At 34.8% G+C, this 18648-nt stretch overlaps 1 pseudogene; it reads right to left on the bottom strand.

The window, feature by feature from the left end:
- Window positions 1–200: 200 nt before the first annotated feature.
- LOC111392421 overlaps window positions 201–18648 on the bottom strand; it is a 75673-nt pseudogene continuing 57225 nt past the window's right edge.

Here is an 18648-nt window from a genome sequence, read left to right as displayed (position 1 = left end):
ATAAAAATTCTTCAGAATGCGACTAGTAATTCAAATTAACACGCGGCATTACTTTCATTACGCGCCCCCACAGAATTATTTCAGTGGAATTGTTTCAACAATTAACGAAATTAAGTTCTTTTTTAGTCTCGAGATGAGAAACTCCAAATTAATAAGCATTTGAACGATCTAGATTCATTGAGTAATCCGTGCTAGATCGTTCAAATTCTGTAAAAGCATTGAGTAATCCGTGCTAGATTCATTGCAGGACCAACGAAATCCTTGAAGGGGCAGTACATTAGTATATCTTTATTCATTTTCTTCAATGTCACATCTATTAGACACTTAACATAGTCTCTAGCATCCTCTTCGGAGCAACTTGTCTCTTTCATGTAACACTGGATTGATTTTGGAACATCACCTCTCTTGACTTCATCCTGGATATATATTTGTGTTCCAAAAGAAAAAAATATATATATCATGCATCAATTACTATACTTGTATTGTATCAAAGAAAAATTATGTTTGATATGCAGTCTTGTACAAGGCTAATTAACCTTGTTTTTCTACTTTGAGACTGGACTGTATACCAAACATAGATTTAGAGTCTGGCTCGCTTACAGATGAAGTTCCCAGGTCATTTGTTAGACGGAAAACTAGTGATGTCCAGTAAATCATACCAGGGTATTTCTCCAAAAATCCCAGATCCTTCTCTGTTAACGGGTTTATTGTGCAAACATATGCATGAAAAAGAACTAAAGGTCCTGAATCCTGATATGGATATCCAGGCTGTGTTGAGGTACTCACTCAGGCTGGGAAAATAGCCACTGTTATATCATCTAGCTTCTGTCAAGTAGGCTCTACAAAGATCTGCCCACTGATGTATGTAAAATTTATAAATGAACAGTCAGAGATATATGTATATTGATCTAGAATTTATAATTTTTAGAATGTAACATTAAAACAACCAATCACGAGACTTAAAAAGTAGAATAAGATACAGAATGAAAAATGATTATACCAATTTCTGGGTGTATGGGATTATGTTGAAATCTTGGTCTTTAAGAACATCATGAGCCATTTCATTAGTGGAGTGGAAGAGAGCAAGAAAACAAATCCTCATGTATTCTGGATGTTGGGAAAACCGTGGGTTTTCCTAATTCAGAATTGGCAACATATTTTGATTCAATTATATTTGCTATTTAATCTAATTTAATTGGCTGAAATTAAGTGGTCTAATTTAGTATGCTCATAGACTACTCAAATTGATATGGGATGATTAAGTAGATACCGGGATATATTGCTCTAATTGGAGGATTATGAGAACCCTAATTAAGTAATATATAAAGATATTTTTGGTTATGGTTCCCGATATACCAAATCACACAACTTTCTCCCCATCAAGAAGAGAAACGACTGTCCCGTTAAGGAATAAGGCGATTTGGTTGAGGAAGATCACAAACCACCTCCCTTGTTTATGTTAATCAGTACGTGATCGATTGTCGCAGTAATTCCGCACCAGTATATAATCATTCAAAATGGATACAGGTACATAACCTGAATCCATGAATCCTAATATTTTAGCATGATGTTGATCCTAGAATTTTAATTGTTTTGATCTGGGATATTTACATTAAGATTTGGATATGATATGGATTTCTAACAAGTGGTATCAGAGCGGTCATCATTTACTAAATTATTAGGATTTGTGTATACTCTATTTGTATGGTGTTTGGATTATTTTTCTCAAATAGAATATTTGGATTCCGTGAAATTTCTTAAACTGTTGAGTTTAAGAATAATTGAGGTTATTTTTTTTTTATTTAAGATTCAAGAATATCTAGATTGTTTTTTATTTTTATTTTTTATTATTCATTATATAATGATTGTTGGTTGTTCTTGATACGTTCGGCCATTGAATTAAAAAAAAAATAATTTACCGTATTTTTATGGATACAGATTCAGTCCGGTCAATTTATTTTTATTTTTTTTTTATTTTTGGGACTGAATTTCAACTGCATTTTAGGCACATTTGGAATTTTTTTTAATGGATACAGCCGCAATTTTTTACCCTCATTATGTATATTTCATAACGGATTCAATATTGAATTATATATGACAAAGTTGGCATCTTTTCAAAGTGTGCAGTTGTATGGCAGTATATATATACACACACTAGTTTTCCACCTATGCAATGCATGGGCTATGTTATTTTTTAGATAATATTATCACGTCAAAATATTTGTTTATTTCTCTCAATAAATCTACAAATTTGATTACTTGTTGTGCAAAAGAATGAAGAAAAGAAGTATATATATATTTTTATAGATGTTGCGTAAAGAAATGGAGAAAAGTAGGAAAAATAGTATAACAATTTATAACCCATCTAAATTATAAAGTGATAATAAACAATATGCATGATTTAAAATACTCTGTGTCACATTATATAAGAGTAAAATAGATCTGTATAAAAAAAAAATATCAATCACCAAGGAAAAAAGGGAATTATATTGAGAAAATTGTCGAGAAAAAAGAATAAACAGTAATAAAAGATGATAGGTTTTAAAAAAAATAATAATAATAAATTACCTAATGAAAAAAAAGAGAAAAAAATTGACACAAAAAAATATCAATCACCCAATAAAAAAAAGTTGATACTGAGCATCATTATTAAAAAAAAAAAAAAAAAAAAAGAGCCGCCAACGGAGCAATTCCGTGCATCACGGAGCAAAATTTTGACACAAAAAAAATAAAATTGCTTCGTGATGCGTGGAGTTGCTCTATTGGTTTCTTTTCTTTTTCTTTTTTTGCGTCAAAATTTTTTTCTTTTCCATTACGTGATTTATTTAATTTTTTTATAAAAATTTATCATAAATCTTCTATATTTTCGAAATTCATTTCGAGAATTATATCATAAACAAATCGAATGATCTAAATAAATATAAAAAATAGTTAAACGTACATTAAACGTGTGTGGTAAAAAATGCATATAACTCGTCTTTTTTCTTAAAAAAATAAATTATTTTATTGATGTTTATTATTTTTTCGCAACAATAATTTTTGACGTTCCTAATAAACTTTTAAATTTTTTTAATTTCAAAAGAGACATCATTTAAAAAAATTAAAAATCTGGATAACAAGATAACTTTATAAATTCATCAACGATTGTATGGTAGTCGAATGTATAAATCTTCTATATTCTCTCGAAACTCATTTAGAGAACTATGTCATAGGCACAAATACGGTAAGGTGTAAATATAGTAAGTTGTTTGCAAATACGATAGGCTGTAAATATGGTAAGCTACTTGCAAATACGGTAAGCTGAATATACGGTAGATTGCATATACGGTATGCTCAAAACCAGTATCTAAACTATATATGCGGTATGCGATAATCCTGTTTTATTAACACCACAATATTCCAACAATAAGTAGCTTTTACAATGATAAGAGGAGTGATTAATATTTTTTTACCTATAAGTAGCTTTTACAATTATAAGTTTATTATTACTTTTAAATGACGTGAAGTGCTTTTTTACTTATAAGTAACTTTTTACATTCTAAATAATGTAATCTTTTTATTAATATTTAATTTAAACTCTAAATATTTACTTAAAAATGTTGAAGTTAATATTTTTTTTTATCTATAAGTAGCTTTTACAATTATAAGATTTTTTATCATTTTTAAATAAATTAAAGTGATTTTTTTATTTATAAGTAATTTTTTACATTTTAAAAATAAAGACTAACTTTTATATAAAAAATTATTAAAAAAATATTATTACTAATGAAATTATAGGATATAGTTGATAGTTGATAGCGTGAGAAAATGGAGAAAAAGTACTGTGTGTCAGATTCAAAGCATGTAAGCTGCAGGTAAAATAGAAAACAACGTCGTTTTTAGAGACCAATTAAAAAAAAAAAACTACGGCAAGCATGTAAGTTGTAGGTAAAATAGAAAACAACGTCGTTTTCTGGAGACCAATTAAAATAAAATAAAAAATACAATGTGAAAAATATTATTTAAAAATATATTACTACTAATAAAATAAGGAGGGAATATGAAAAAAATATTTTGTATTCAAAAGTCAAAACCAGTTTAGGAATAGTTAACTCAACCAAGTGTGAAAAGGAGGGTTACAAGAATGAATAGTAAATTCCAAAACGACTCTTATAAGAGAAGATATATATATATATATACACACACACACACACACACTCATGGATCCGGTTTTAGCCCTTGATAGTTTTAAATTTTTAGGCTGAATTTCATTTAGATCAGCCATTTTTGGAACTTTTTCTTAGGTTGAATTTTTTTAGGGTTGAATTGCATTTTGGACCAGTCAATTTTATTAAAAAAAAAAGGGAGGAATTCAATTAGTTAAACCCATTTCTGAATTCATTTTTTTAAGGTTTAAAATAAATTCAAAACTTTTGTTTTGATAATTTCTTTTGGATGTCTAGTATATTCAATTGAATTTATTAAAGCAAAATGTTGTCAAAGTAACCTCTATTGTGTAAATTAATTTAATTGAAAATACATAAATGTTTTATGCGAAGTCATTTAGGCGAGCTATGCTCGGCCCAAAGGAAGACACAGTTTGGACAAATAACAACACGCCTACGATGATAAATGTGTGATAATTATAAAGACTTTTCATGTGAACAATAGTTGGTCCAAAGAAAGGCTATTGTTTGACAGAACTAATTGTCAATATTTGATCATTGTACTAAAAGTACCACTTACAGTTAATTTCTCTATCCAAAGATTAGGAATTAATGTTGTACTAGGTATCTTGAGATGAATGCCCAAATATGGATTATTTGTGCATGTCTTATTTTTTCTTATTTGACATGCTTGTTTATTTTGTTCTCTATACAATTTCTGTTGCTAATGTTGCGAAGGTCTCTACTCAAGTCAACAAAATCCCAATGTTGAGTGGGACGAACTTTAAGGTTTGGAAAGAAGCCATGGAGATTCTCCTCGGCTGTATGGATTTGGATCTTGCACTTCGTTCGGATCGACCCACTTCTACTCCAAAAAACCCCAATGAGGGTAAAATTGAAAGATGGGATCACTCTGACTGAATGTGCTTAATGATCATGAAACGTTCCATTTCAAAAGCATTTCGGGGCTCTATTGATGAGAGTGGGAGCGCCAAGAAGTTCCTTAAGGAAATTGAGCAATATTTTGCCAAGAATGAAAAATCGGAGGCAAGTAACCTTTTGGCTAAACTCGTTTCGATGAAGTATAAGGGCAAATGGAACATAAGGGAGTACATTATGGAGATGTCTCGTCTCGCATCAAAACTCAAGTCACTTAAGTTGGAGCTGTCTAATGACTTGCTTGTGCAATTGATTTTGATCTCTCTTCCTATGCACTTCGAGCAATTCAAGGTGAGTTATAACACTCAGAAGGACAAATGGTCCCTCAATGAGCTCGTATCTCACTGTGTGCAACAAGAAGAGAGGTAGCAACGTGATAAGATAGAGAGTATTCTCTTGGCCTCAACCTCTCAGAACAAGAGAAAGAAGAGAGCTAAGGATGCTGCGGAAGGGCCTTCTCAGCAGAAGAAGCAAAAGAAACAGGATAAGGAGTTTACCTACTACTTTTGCAAGAACTCGGGACATATGAAGAAGGAGTGTTCCAAGTACGCTGTCTGGCATGTAAAGAAGGGTATGCTTCTTACTTTAGTTTGTTCTTAAGTTAATTTAGCTTCTGTACCTAAGGATACTTGGTGGGTAGATTATGGTGCTACTACTCACATAAGTATGTCTATGCAGGGTTGCCTGTGGAGTTGATTGCCAAGTGAAGCAAAAAGATTCATCTTTGTGGGCGATGGTAATAAAGTTGCGGTAGAGGCTATAGGGACTTTCAGATTACAATTAAAAACTGGGTTTTATTTGGATTTGTTTGAGACAATTGTTGCAACATCCTTTAGAAGGAATTTAATTTCTATTTCAAGTTTCGACAAATCAGGATTTTCTTGTTAATTTGGAAATAATAAAGTTGGTCTCTGTCAAAATTCAAATTTTGTTGGTTTCGGTTATATGAATGATAATCTATATATACTTGATATTGTTAGTTCCTATAATGAAATACTGCAAACAAGTTCACATGGTACAAAGCGAAAATTAACCGAGAATTTCGCCACTTTATGGCACAAGCGTTTATGTCATATCTCTAAGTAGAAAATTCAGAGGCTTGTGTCGGATGAAGTTCTTGAACCCCTAGATTTAACAAACTTTGAAGTTTGTGTTGAGTGCATCAGAGGGAAAAGAACAAACATGAGAAAATTAGGTGCCGAGAGAGCTACAGACGTCTTAGAACTAATACATACTGATATTTGTGGCCCATTCTCTACGGCTTTATGGAATGGACATCAATACTTCATTACGTTTATAGATGATTACTCTAGATTCGATTACCTGTGTCTAATTCACGAGAAGCCACAATCTCTGGACGTTTTCAAGTCTTTCAAAGCAGAAGTTGAACTTCAACTTGGAAAGAAAATAAAGGCTATCAAATCTGACCGTGGTGGTGAATACTACGGAAGATATGATGGATCGGGAGAACAATGTCCAGGACCCTTCGCTATTTTCCTCAATGAGTGTGGAATTGTTCCGCAATATACCATGCCGGTCAAACCTTGAATGAACGGTGTTGCAGAGCGACAAAACTGAACTCTTAAGGATAAGGTAAGGAGTATGATGAGCCATTTCTCCTTGCCAGAGTCACTTTGGGGAGAAGCTTTGAAGACCATAGCATACATCCTTAACAGGGTGCCGAGCAAGGCAGTTGCCCAAACCCCCTATGAGCTATGGACAGGCAAGAAGCCTAGCATTAAACACTTGCATATTTGGGGTTGTCCAGCTGAGGCACGGCCTTATAGGCCACATGAAAGAAAATTGGACTCAAGGACGGTTAGCTGTTATTTCGTTGGTTACGCTAAACGCTCTCGGGGCTATAAGTTTTACGATCCCACATCAAGATCCTTCTTTGAAATGGGAAATGCGAGGCTCCTCGAGGATATTGAGTTTGGAGGGGAAGAAAAAATTAGGAATGTTGTCTTTGAAAAAGAATCTGTTATTGACAACAATCAGGTCTATGTACCTACCTATAGAACAAACTCAACAACCTCAAGAAGTGCCATTGAGGAGATCTACAGGGGAGAGAAGAAATGCAATTTCAGATGATTATATCGTCTTTCTTCAAGAACATGAGGATGGCATTGGTTTAACGGAAGATGACCCGATCAACGTCCTTCAAGCCATGCGCAGTTGTTACTCTCAGAAGTGGATTGATGCCATGAAGGATGAGATTAAGTCTATAAAAGACAATGACGTTTGGGATCTCGTTGAGTTGCCTAAAGGTGTGAAGCCCATTGGTTGTAAATGGGCATTTAAAACTAAGAGGGATTCAAGGGGCAATGTCGAGAGATATAAAGCTCGTCTAGTCGCTAAAGGCTTTACACAAAAGGAAGACATAGACTACAAAGAGACTTTCTCTCCCTTATCTTCGAAAGACTCTTTTAGAACAATAATGGCACTGGTGGCTCATTTTGATCTAGAGCTACATCAAATGGATGTGAAGACTGCGTTTCTCAATGGAGATATTGACGAGACGATTTACATGGTACAACCAGAAAACTTTGTGTCAGGAGATCCAAAGTCTATGGTTTGCAAGTTAAAGAAATCCATCTATGGTCTCAAACAAGCTTCCCGTCAATGGTATCACAAGTTCCATCAAATCATCACCTCGTACGGTTTTGAGGCGAATGATGTTGATGATTGTGTATATCATAAATTTAGTAGGAGTAAATATATCTTCTTAGTATTATATGTTGATGATATTCTACTCGCTAGTAGCGATATAGGCTTACTGTATGAAACCAAAATTTTTTTGACGAAGAAATTCAAGATGATAGATCTTGGGGATGCCTCTTTTGGATTGGGTATTTAGATACTGAGAGATCGTTCTCGAGGTATCCTTGTACTGTCATAAAAGAGCTATATCGATAAGGTTCTAAGTAGATTCGATATGAAAGATAGTAGACCATGTAAAACACCCATCTCTAAAGGAGACAAGTTTAGTCTCAAACAGTGCCCCAACAATGATCTTGAAAGAAAAGAGATGCAGAAGATTCCATATGCATCAGTGGTAGGGAGTCTAATGTACGCTCTAATTTGTACTCGTCCCGGCATAGCATTTATAATGGGAGTTTTGGGTAGATACTTGAGTGATCCAAGCATGTAACATTGGAAAGCAGCCAAACGCGTGATGTGTTATTTGAGGAGAACAAAAGGCTATATGCTTACCTATCGAAGATTAGACAGTTTGGAGACATCGGGTTCTCTGACTCTAATTTTGCAGGATGTCAAGATAGCAGGCGCTCCACATCAGGCTACATCTTTATGTTGGCTGGAGGAGCTATCTTATGAAAGTCTGCTAAGCAGACTCTCATAGCTTCTTCGACCATGGCTGCGGAATTCATTGCTTGTTATGAGGCATCCAACCATGAAATATGGCTACGAAACTTTGTCACTGGACTATGAGTGATAGATGGCATTGACAAGCTATTAAAGATTTATTGTGACAATAGCTCGGTGGTACTTTACTCCAACAACAATAGGAGTTAGAAAAAGTCAAAGTTTATTAACATCAAGTTTCTAGTTGTTAAGGAGAGAATTCAAGATAGACAAATTTCCATTGAACATATAGGAACAAATTCCATGCTAGCAAACCCACTAACTAAGGGCTTAACACCCAAGGTCTTTCATGAGCATACTGATCACATGGGCATTATTTCCGAGGATATTCTGGTCTAGTGGAAATCAATTTTATGTTCTATATGTTTGCTTTAGACATTGAATTGTTTAGACTTCTGTAGAATAAAGTTGATGGTTTATGATTCTATTTTTTGAGCTCACTTGTGTTTTCTATGTGCAATGTTAGCATTGCATTAAGGACTTTGGAATGATCTCACTAAAGATTAAAGAAGGACCATTGGAAATAGGCATGTTTGAGATCACATTTCATGTAAATTTCCATGCTACTTATCCATATTTGATCTATGTCATTAAGTGTATTAGTATGGTAATCACAGTGGTTTAGTCATGACTGTATTGTGATGAAAGTTGTAGTGGTTCCATTATTAATATATGAGATGGATCATATTGTTTAAGGAGAAGTCTAAGAATAAATAGCATACAAATGCGTGCCTAAAGAATTTGTAATATAATTGTTTGAGGAATAATATGTAGCCAAGTGGGAGATTGTTGGGAAAATCATAGGTTTTCCTAATTCAGAATTGGCAACATATTTTGATTCAATTATATTTGCTATTTAATCTAATTTAATGGGCTGAAATTGAGTGGCCTAATTTAGTATGCCCATAGATCACTCAAATTGATATGGGATAATTGAGTAGATACCGGGATATATTACTCTAACTGGGGGATTATGGAAACCCTAATTAAGCAATATATAAGGATATTTTTGGTTATGGTCCCCGATATACCAAATCAATCAACAACTTTCCTTCTCCCTATCAAGAAGAGAAACGATTGTCCCATTAAGGAATAAGGTGATTTGATTGAGGAAGATCACAAACCAGCTCCCTTGTTCGTGTTCATCAGTACGTGGTCGATTGTCGCATTATTTCCACAACAGTAGGCAATCATTCAAAATGGATACACGTATATATCCTGAATACATGAATCCTAATATTTTGGCATGATGTTGATTCTAGAATTTTAGTTGTTTTGATCTGGGATATTTCCATCTAGATTTGGATATGATATGAATTTCCAACACTGGAAGCCTGTCCAATGCATTGATGTCCCACTTGATATACCAAAGAAAAAAAATAAAAAGTTTTTGAGGCAAGGATAAGACTTCAAAACCAGATTGTCATATTTCTAATTTCAATTTTTATTTTTATTTTTTGCCGTGGAGATAGTTTTGGATGAAGGCATAAAATATGTTGAGATGCCTAATATATGAAAAGGACAACCTCAGTCTATGGCAGTTTGTATTGTGAGCTCATTAGTGGAGATAGTTTTGGATGAAGGCATAAAATATGTTGAGATGCCTAATATATGAAAAGGACAACCTCAGTCTATGGCAGTTTGTATTGTGAGCTCATTAGCCTCTAAAATAGAGTTGTGATGGGCTCTGAGTGTCTAGCCCCACAGGCCACAACCCACCTAGACCAATTCACATGGATCCATATTTAAGCATGGTTTTGGTAAAAGAATAGATTCTTAGTAGATGAAATGTTTGATTGAAAAATTGATAAAAGTAATGAGTTCTGCCTAAGTTAGCGTGGGTTGGGTCGACCATCGACGGGTCATGCTAAGACGGAAGAACTAAACAATATGCATTATAATAAACCAACTTCTTCACTATATCAGTAAAATGCTCAAGTTCATCTAAGCTCCCATGTAAGTAATATATGTCATCTATTATTGTAATTAGTATAACAATCTTGGTTGAAATTCTCCTACTGCATCCAAACTGTGGCTCCGGAGTGACTCCTATTGCCCACAAGAAGTACTCCACCAATCTGTGCTAAGCAAAGCTCAATTTTTCTTGAAGACAGGATTCTTTATACCACCTGATCAAATACAGAGTTAAATTCAAGACTTTAGCTAAAAAACTAAAAATAAAAATAAAAATAAAAAAGAATTCATTTTATGTTCTTTCTGTTGGAAAAAAATGGGTTAAGTACCTAACTTTGACATAAAATTTGAGTGGGACTCGGTTGGTTAATTTGGAAGTTCAATATTGGTTTATGTTCTCCTCCGTGAAAAGATTATAATCATGTATTTACTTGTCAAAAATGATGTTCAGGTGAATGAATGGAGCTCAAGGCGTGCCAATTGAAAATAGTTTATGTGTTGGAGGAAAACCATTTAAGGTTTGTCCCACATAGGAAAATTATTAAATAAAATACCACATTAAATAGGATTGCACTTTGGAGAGGTATGATCATGTATAGCATAGAGACTCTCTTTACGTGCACGCGCAGGGGGCAAATTGAATCGAAATAAGTTTCGGACATGGAAATTGGCCCTTTAGAAGAGCCTATGTTTTGCTAATTTTTTTCTCCAACTAACCATTTAAATTTCAAAACTATCAAAACTCCAATATTTATTCACTAATATTTAGTCCAACAAACTTAAAACAGATTGCAAAAGAAAAAATTGGTTTCTTATCTTTTTGATTTTAGACACTAATCTTCCATTTGTCTTACAGAAATGGCAACCGAATCAACCAACATAGATATGTCCAAAACTGTTGCTGCTGGAAATTAGCCTATGAGCTCTGTTGTGGCTCAAGTGCCCAACTTTGTTATGCCTTAGACCGTAGCTAAATTATCAAGTCATGCAGGGAGTCAATCTATAGCTCTAATAACTGGTCATACTGTTACTGTTCCAATTAATTATGAAGAAAAATCGGAGAAATTTAATGGCTTGAACTTCAAGAGGTGGAAGTAGAAAATGTTACTTTAGCTGACCACCTTGAATCTTGTGAGATTCTTAACTGAAACTATTCCAAAACTCAATGAGAGTAAGAGAGATATTCAAGCGATCAGTACGGTTGATGCTTGGAAACGTTCGAATTTTCTATGCCGAAACTACATTACAAATGGCTTAGCAGACTCGCTATACAACATGTAAAGTACTTTGAAAATTGCTAAGAATTTATGGGAGTCATTGGATCGAAAATATAAGATCGAAGATGCCAGGGCAAAGAAATTCATTGTTAGCTGATTCTTGAATTATAAGATGATGGACTCCAAAACTGTAATCAATTAAATGCAAGAACTTCAAGTGATTCTTCACGAGATTCATGTCAAAGGGATGATTTTGATTGAAACCTTCCAAGTGACTACAATTATTGAAAAATTGCCTTCCGCGTGAAAATATTTCAAGAATTACTTTAAGCACAAACGAAAGGAAATGAACATCGAAGAACTGATTATTAGACTTCGAATTGAAGAAGACAACAAAAGTTCAGAAAAGAAGGGGTTCAATCCTATTGTGGCTAAGCACAGTCAAAGTTCTAAGACTTTAAAAAGCAAGTCTAGGACATTTGGTATCAAAGGTACTAAACTGGGATTGAAATGGGGCATTTCTAAGATGAAATGGGGCATTTCTAGAAGAAATTTAAAGGAAAATACTTCAAATGTACAAAGTAGGCTACAAGTCTTCGAAGTGCAAATTGCCAAAGAAGAATAATAAAGAAGCAAATATGGTTGACTACATGACACATGATGTGTCGAAAATGAATGTTGCAGCAATCATTTTCGAAGTGAACAGGTGGGTTCTAACCCAAAGGAATGATGGATTGACATCGGTGCTACACGACATATGTGCTCTGATAAAAAGTTGTTTGGTGCGTTTGAAACAATTGAAAATGGAGAGATATTGTTAATGGAAAATTGAGCAACTTTTGAAATCAAAGGTCAAAGAAATGTGGTTCTAAAGATGACCTCGAGAAGGAGCTGACTCTTAACAATGTGTTGTATGTACCGAAAAATCACAAAAACCTTGTGATCGATTCGCTTATGAATAAGTATGGTTTTCGTATGGTATTTGAGTCAGACAAAGTTATTTTGTCAAAAGGTGAAATGTTTATTGGAAAAAGGTTATGTTTCAAATGACATGTTTAAACAGAATTTAATGGTTATTAAGCTAAAAATGAATAAATTAAACTCTTCTACTTACTTGCTAGAGTCTCCCAACTTGTGGCATAGTAGATTAGGAAATGTTAACTATGATACTTTACGTAGACTAGTTAACTTGAAATGCATACCCGCGTTCCACATTGATTCCAACCATAAGTGTGAAACTTGTGTTGAGACAAAATTAACAAGGTCGTCCTTTAAATCAATTGAATGGAATACAGAACCATTTAATTTAATTCACAGCGACATATATGATTTAGAACGTGTACACACAAGAGATGACAACAAGTATTTCATTACTTTTGTTGACGATAGCACAAAATATTGTTATGTGTATTTGCTTAAAAGCAAGGACGAAGCCATAGATAAATTTGTTCTTTATAAGAATAAAGTTAAAAATCAACTAATAAGAAAATTAGGGTACTGCGAAGTGATTGAGGTGGTGAGTATGAAATACCATTTGCTAAATTCTGTGCACAACATAGAATCATATATGAAATCACTGCACCTTATTCTCTGTAACAAAATGATGTTGCTGAATGAAAAAATCGTACATTAAAAGAAATGATGAATGCATTGCTAATTAGTTCTCGGTTACCTCAGAACATATGAGGGGAAGCTATGTTATTAGCAAATTACCTTTTAAATAAGGTGCCCCGAAAGAAAATGGAAAGATCTCTTATGAGTTATGAAAAGGAAGAAAGTCTTTCTATAAATAATTACGAGTGTGGGGGTGTTTTGCCAAAGTAGCTGTTCCAACACCAAAAAAGGTAAAGATAGGCCCAAAAATAGTATGTTGTTTCTTCATTGGCTATGCACATAATAGTAGTGTTTATTGATTTCTTATGTATGATTCTGAAATCACGAACATATACAAAAACACGATATTGAAATCAAGAAATACTTCATTCTTTGAACATGTATTTCCATACAAGTTTAAAGAAGAAGCAAGCTCCTCTAAATGAACATATGAGACTATGATTAAAAAAGTCATGATCAAGAACTAGAAGAGGAGATTAAGGTTAGACATAAGAAACGGGAAAGGACAAAAAAAATTTTATGGTCCTGATTTTCTGACCTATATACTAAAAAGTGAACCTCAAAGTTATCAAAAAACTGTGAATTATTCGGAAAGACCTCAATGGAAAGGTGCCATTAAAAGTGAAATATATTTCATACTATATAATCATACATGAAAGCTAGTGTATTACTTTGATACGTATTCTCTAGTGACGAGAATAACATTTATTAGGATGATACTTGTGATTGCCACTCTACGAAACTTGAAGTACATCAAATGGGTGTTAAAACTTTCTTTTTTAATGAAGATTTAAAAGAAGAAATCTATATGGAACAACCTGAGGGGTTTTTGTCACTAGGACAGGAAAATAAAGTCTGTTTGGTAAAGTCACTAAATGGCTTGAAACAAGCACATAAGCAATGGCATGAAAATTTTGATAATGTCATGATGGAGAGTAGATTTAAAATCAATGAGTGCGACAAATGTGTTTACGTCAAAAATATTGAAGATGGTTATGTCATTTTGTCTTTACGTTGACAATATGCTTATTGTTGGTAGTGACAATAAGATGACTAAATTCACTAAAAATATGTTAAATTCAAAATTTGACATAAAAGATATGTGTTTAGCTGGTGTTATACTTTGAATCAAAATATCAAGAACATCAGATGGGCTTGTTTTAAGTCAGTCACATTATGTGGACAAAATTTTAGAAAATTTTAATAAGGATGATATTGGTTTGACTAAAACACTGATATATACAAGTTAACATCTCTCTAAAAATAAAGGTGAAAGTATTTCTCAAGTAGAATACTTGAGAATTATTGAAAGTCTAATGTACTTGATGAATTGTACAAGACCAGACATAGCATACATAGTTAGTAAACTAAGTAGATATACAAGTAATCCAAGAGCTGGTAACTGGAAATGAATAGTAAGAGTACTAAGGTACTTAAGATATACTCGTAACTTTTGGACTGTACTATTCTAGATATCTAGCAATCATTGAAGGGTATAGTGGTATTAATTGGATATTCGATATAAAAGACTCAAAGTCCACCAATGCATTTGTATTCACATTGTGAGGTGCTACCATAACCTGGAAATCCTCTAAGCAAAAAGTTATAGCCAGATCTATTATGAAATCTAAGTTTATAGCTCTAGATAAATGTGGTGAAGAGGCCGAATTGATGTGTAACTTCTTAGAGGATATTTCAAGATGGTCAAAACCCATGTTAGCAATTTGCATATATTGTGATAGTTAATCAACAATTGGAAGGGCATAGAGTAACATATATAGTGGTAAGTCTAGACATATACGTCGTAGACACAATACCATAAGATAATTGCTCTCAACTGGAGTTATCATTATTGATAATGTGAAGTCAAAAGATAACATTGCGGATCCGTTGACTAAAGGGCTAATTATTAGTTGGGAAATTATTGAAAGAAATGTGACTTAAACCCTTGAACGGATAAGTTATTACAAAGGACACCTAACCTAATTGACTAGACATCCCAAGATCTAGGTTCAAAGGGACAACCTAATTGTAAAGTCTTAATTAAATCACTGTGTGGAATGTTACCTCATGTTCATTCTTATGATGTAACAGAGATACCCATAAGGATGAAGGATAAGCAATAAGTTTTTAATGATTCTTATGCGTCCAAGTTCGAGCCAAGTTATGCAGGGTACTTGTAATAAGAAATCACCTATGTGAGAGAGAAGTTGGGCCACTTGTAAGAGAATTGTGTGGGATCCAATTTTTAGGAACTCTCACAGAACCAAGCGTATGTTCATGGCCAAAACGAACATAATAATGAGAACTAAATTGTGTTAGGAAGAATCCTGTGTTGTATATCATCATTTACACAAACGGCAGAACAGTTCAAAGACAACACGTCTACTGGTCAACTAGTAAAGTAAATATACTTTCACAAAGAAAAGCTCAAATAGTAATATCTACCTATCCTATTCAAGCTTCAATTGTTGAACTTTATCACCAAGTCTTTTGTTTCACGGTTTTGTGCCTCTCCCAATTTTCATTCATATGGGAGATTGTTGGAAAAAAATGGGTTGAGTGGCTAATTTTGGCACAAAATTTTAGTGGAACTCGGTTGGTTATTTTGGAAGTTCAGGATTGATTTGTTTTCTCCTTTGTGAGAACATCAAAATCATGTATTTATTTGCCAAAAATGATGTTTTGGTGAATGAGAAATTGGAGCTCGAAGTGTGCCAATTGAAAGGAGTTTATGTGTTGAAAGGAAACCATTTAAGGTTTGTCGCACATAGGAAAATTATGAAAAAAATACCACCTTAAATAGGATTGCACTTTGAAAATGTGTAATCATGTGTAACATAGAAGCTTTCTCTACGTACATGCGTAGGGGGCAAATTGAATAGAAATAAGTTTCGGACATTAAAATTAGCCCCTTAGAAGAGCCTGCGTTTTGCAAAAAAAATTTCTTCAACTGACCGTTTAAATTCCAAAACTATCAAAACTCTAATATTCATTCGCTAATATTTAGTCACACTTTCTTAGATGGAACCCTAGTGCTATTCAACTGACCTTGACAGTTGCTTTACTTCATCCTGATATATAGCCTGTAAAATGTTGAAATCCAACTTCGCAAGTTCGGGTAAACTAAGGTTTTTATCGTGTCTATTCTCATATACATTTATGAACCATTTTGATTCTAGTTTCTGCACTGTCCAGTGCAGCGGAAGATCCAATGCATGGCTGACTTGTAAAGCAAGACTCTGGTCTGTAATATGATAGAGCCTTTCCTTGAGATGATGAGTTGCGAAATTTTGAGCCTCATCCACGATGCCTTCATTTTCCATTGATAGAAATGAAGCTTCATACAGAGACAAAATTCCTAGGATATCCCCAGAAAGTACTGCACTGAAATTTCCTCCCTCTTCCATGAAACTGTAGAAAATCTCTAGAAAAATAAAAAAATTGTTAAAGAAATTATAAAAGTAAACAACACCCTTTTAACCTTTTTTTCCCCTCAATAATATCATTATTGTACAGTCCATTGTACTAAATAAATCGTCAGGGTTATCTTTCAAAGTAAACACCTCTATAAAAGCAAAAGTTGTCCAGTAGGGGTACCATACCTTGAGGGACCTAGTATCCATGTTGTCTAAGAAGTCTAAAATTTAGATCTGTTGAATACAAATCCTTATTGTTCTGATTATCGGAATCTTTATTAGTTAGATATATGTTGACCCCAAAAAGTGTGCCAACAGATGCCGGTCCCACCCGCGTTTGCGTGGGCGAATGTCCAACACGTTAAGACATGTGGACGGTCTAAAACGAGCGATTTAAAGGAACGTGGGAGTAGCCCAACGACGCGGGATGGTGACGTTCGGAATCCAGCTGGTTGTTCGTAATCCGATTGTACAATAATTACCAACCGATACTTGTAAATATATATGCGAAAGTGTATAAACTCAATTTGTGTATTGCAAGTAAATGAGAGAGAGTTGAGTAAATGTAGTCTTTGGTATTGATTCTTGCATTAGCCTTTGACATTACACAATGTGAGTATTTATAGTGATACATATGAAATGGGAGCCCTTGGATGAAGTGGCACGTAGCCTCATCTCCTTAGTTCAAATGTCTGTTCTTAGGCATGGGACTTGACTTGCTAGCTTACGGCTCATTTATTGCTTGCGCAGGTCCTTTATACTAGTGACAAGACTTGACCTTTATGCTTGTGACAAACGTTCCATCAGTCATTCGAATAAGATCTCTGAGCAGGCGATCTCTTGGGAGAAGTGATAGTGGAGGAAACTCCTTGTGGTTAGGAGGCTCGCGCATCAGCTTCGGGGCTTCGACCATTTGACAAATACCTCCACCTGAGGACCTTAGCTAAATTCAATAGGTTCCATGCTTTTGGTCATGGGGCTCGGTAATTGGACTTCGGCAGAGTACGTCGGATCGTGGTGCCTTGGTGGATGGACCTCGGCTCGAAGCAGTTCGGATGTAGCCCACCTCGGCAATGTGTGCCACCTCGACAGGAATGCCACGTGGATCAGGATGAGTGGGCCATTGGCCCGGGTGGTATGACCGGTGTGACAACACGCAACAATAGTCCCCCAAGTCCAAGTATAATCATTAATGTAATGCGAGGATTTTAATGGAGTAGAAGTTGAAAGAATTTTTGAACCCCAAATAATAGTCCCCCAAGTCCAAGTATAGATATTTATATCATGGTTGGGGTTTGAGAAGTGTTGCCGCGGATGAATGATGAAGAAGTCGAGGTGGTTGAATAAATCGAACCTGCGAGGCTTGTGAAGGATGAAATGTGATGAAGCTGAGGTGGTTGAGAGAACCGAACCTGCGAAGCTTGATTGCTGAATGGTGAGGAGAGAAGCTGAAGTGGTTGAGGGAACCAAACCTGCGAGGCTTGAATGCTGAATGGCGAGGAGGAAGCCGAGGTGGTTCAGGGACCGAACCTGCGAGGCTTTGATGCTGAATGGCGAGGAGAAAGCCGAGGTGGTTGAGGAACCAAACATGCAAGGCTTGCCGAGGTCCAATGGTAATGATTGTGCGTTGGTTGATGTGCCAATGATTTGATGTTTTGTGCTTGTTTTCGAGGAAAATGTGGCTGAACCGTTACGACTTCCAAGGCGCTGCTGCCGTCGAATTAAAAATGCAATTATGAGGGCAGCTAGCGTTTCTAGAAGCAGACGCGTTGGAGAGGTGCGTGGGAGGCACGCATAAATCTGAGGCGTAGGATTTAAAAACTATTTGAATTCAACGCCTCGGATTGGATCTGAAATGGAGGGCTCAGATTGACTGAGATTTGATCTGACGGCTGGGGTTCGTCTTGGACCTTTATAAAAGGCGAGAAAATCCCAATTTTCAGGATTTTTGAACACTTTGCACTCTGAAACTCTCTCAAATCTCCAATTTTTCGGCGTCGAGGTTGTCTGTGATAT

Source organism: Olea europaea, unplaced genomic scaffold (genome assembly GCF_002742605.1).
Source record: "Olea europaea var. sylvestris unplaced genomic scaffold, O_europaea_v1 scaffold928, whole genome shotgun sequence".
In the NCBI taxonomy this organism is placed as follows: Eukaryota; Viridiplantae; Streptophyta; class Magnoliopsida; order Lamiales; family Oleaceae; genus Olea; species Olea europaea.
This window is presented reverse-complemented; position numbering and strand designations above follow the sequence as displayed.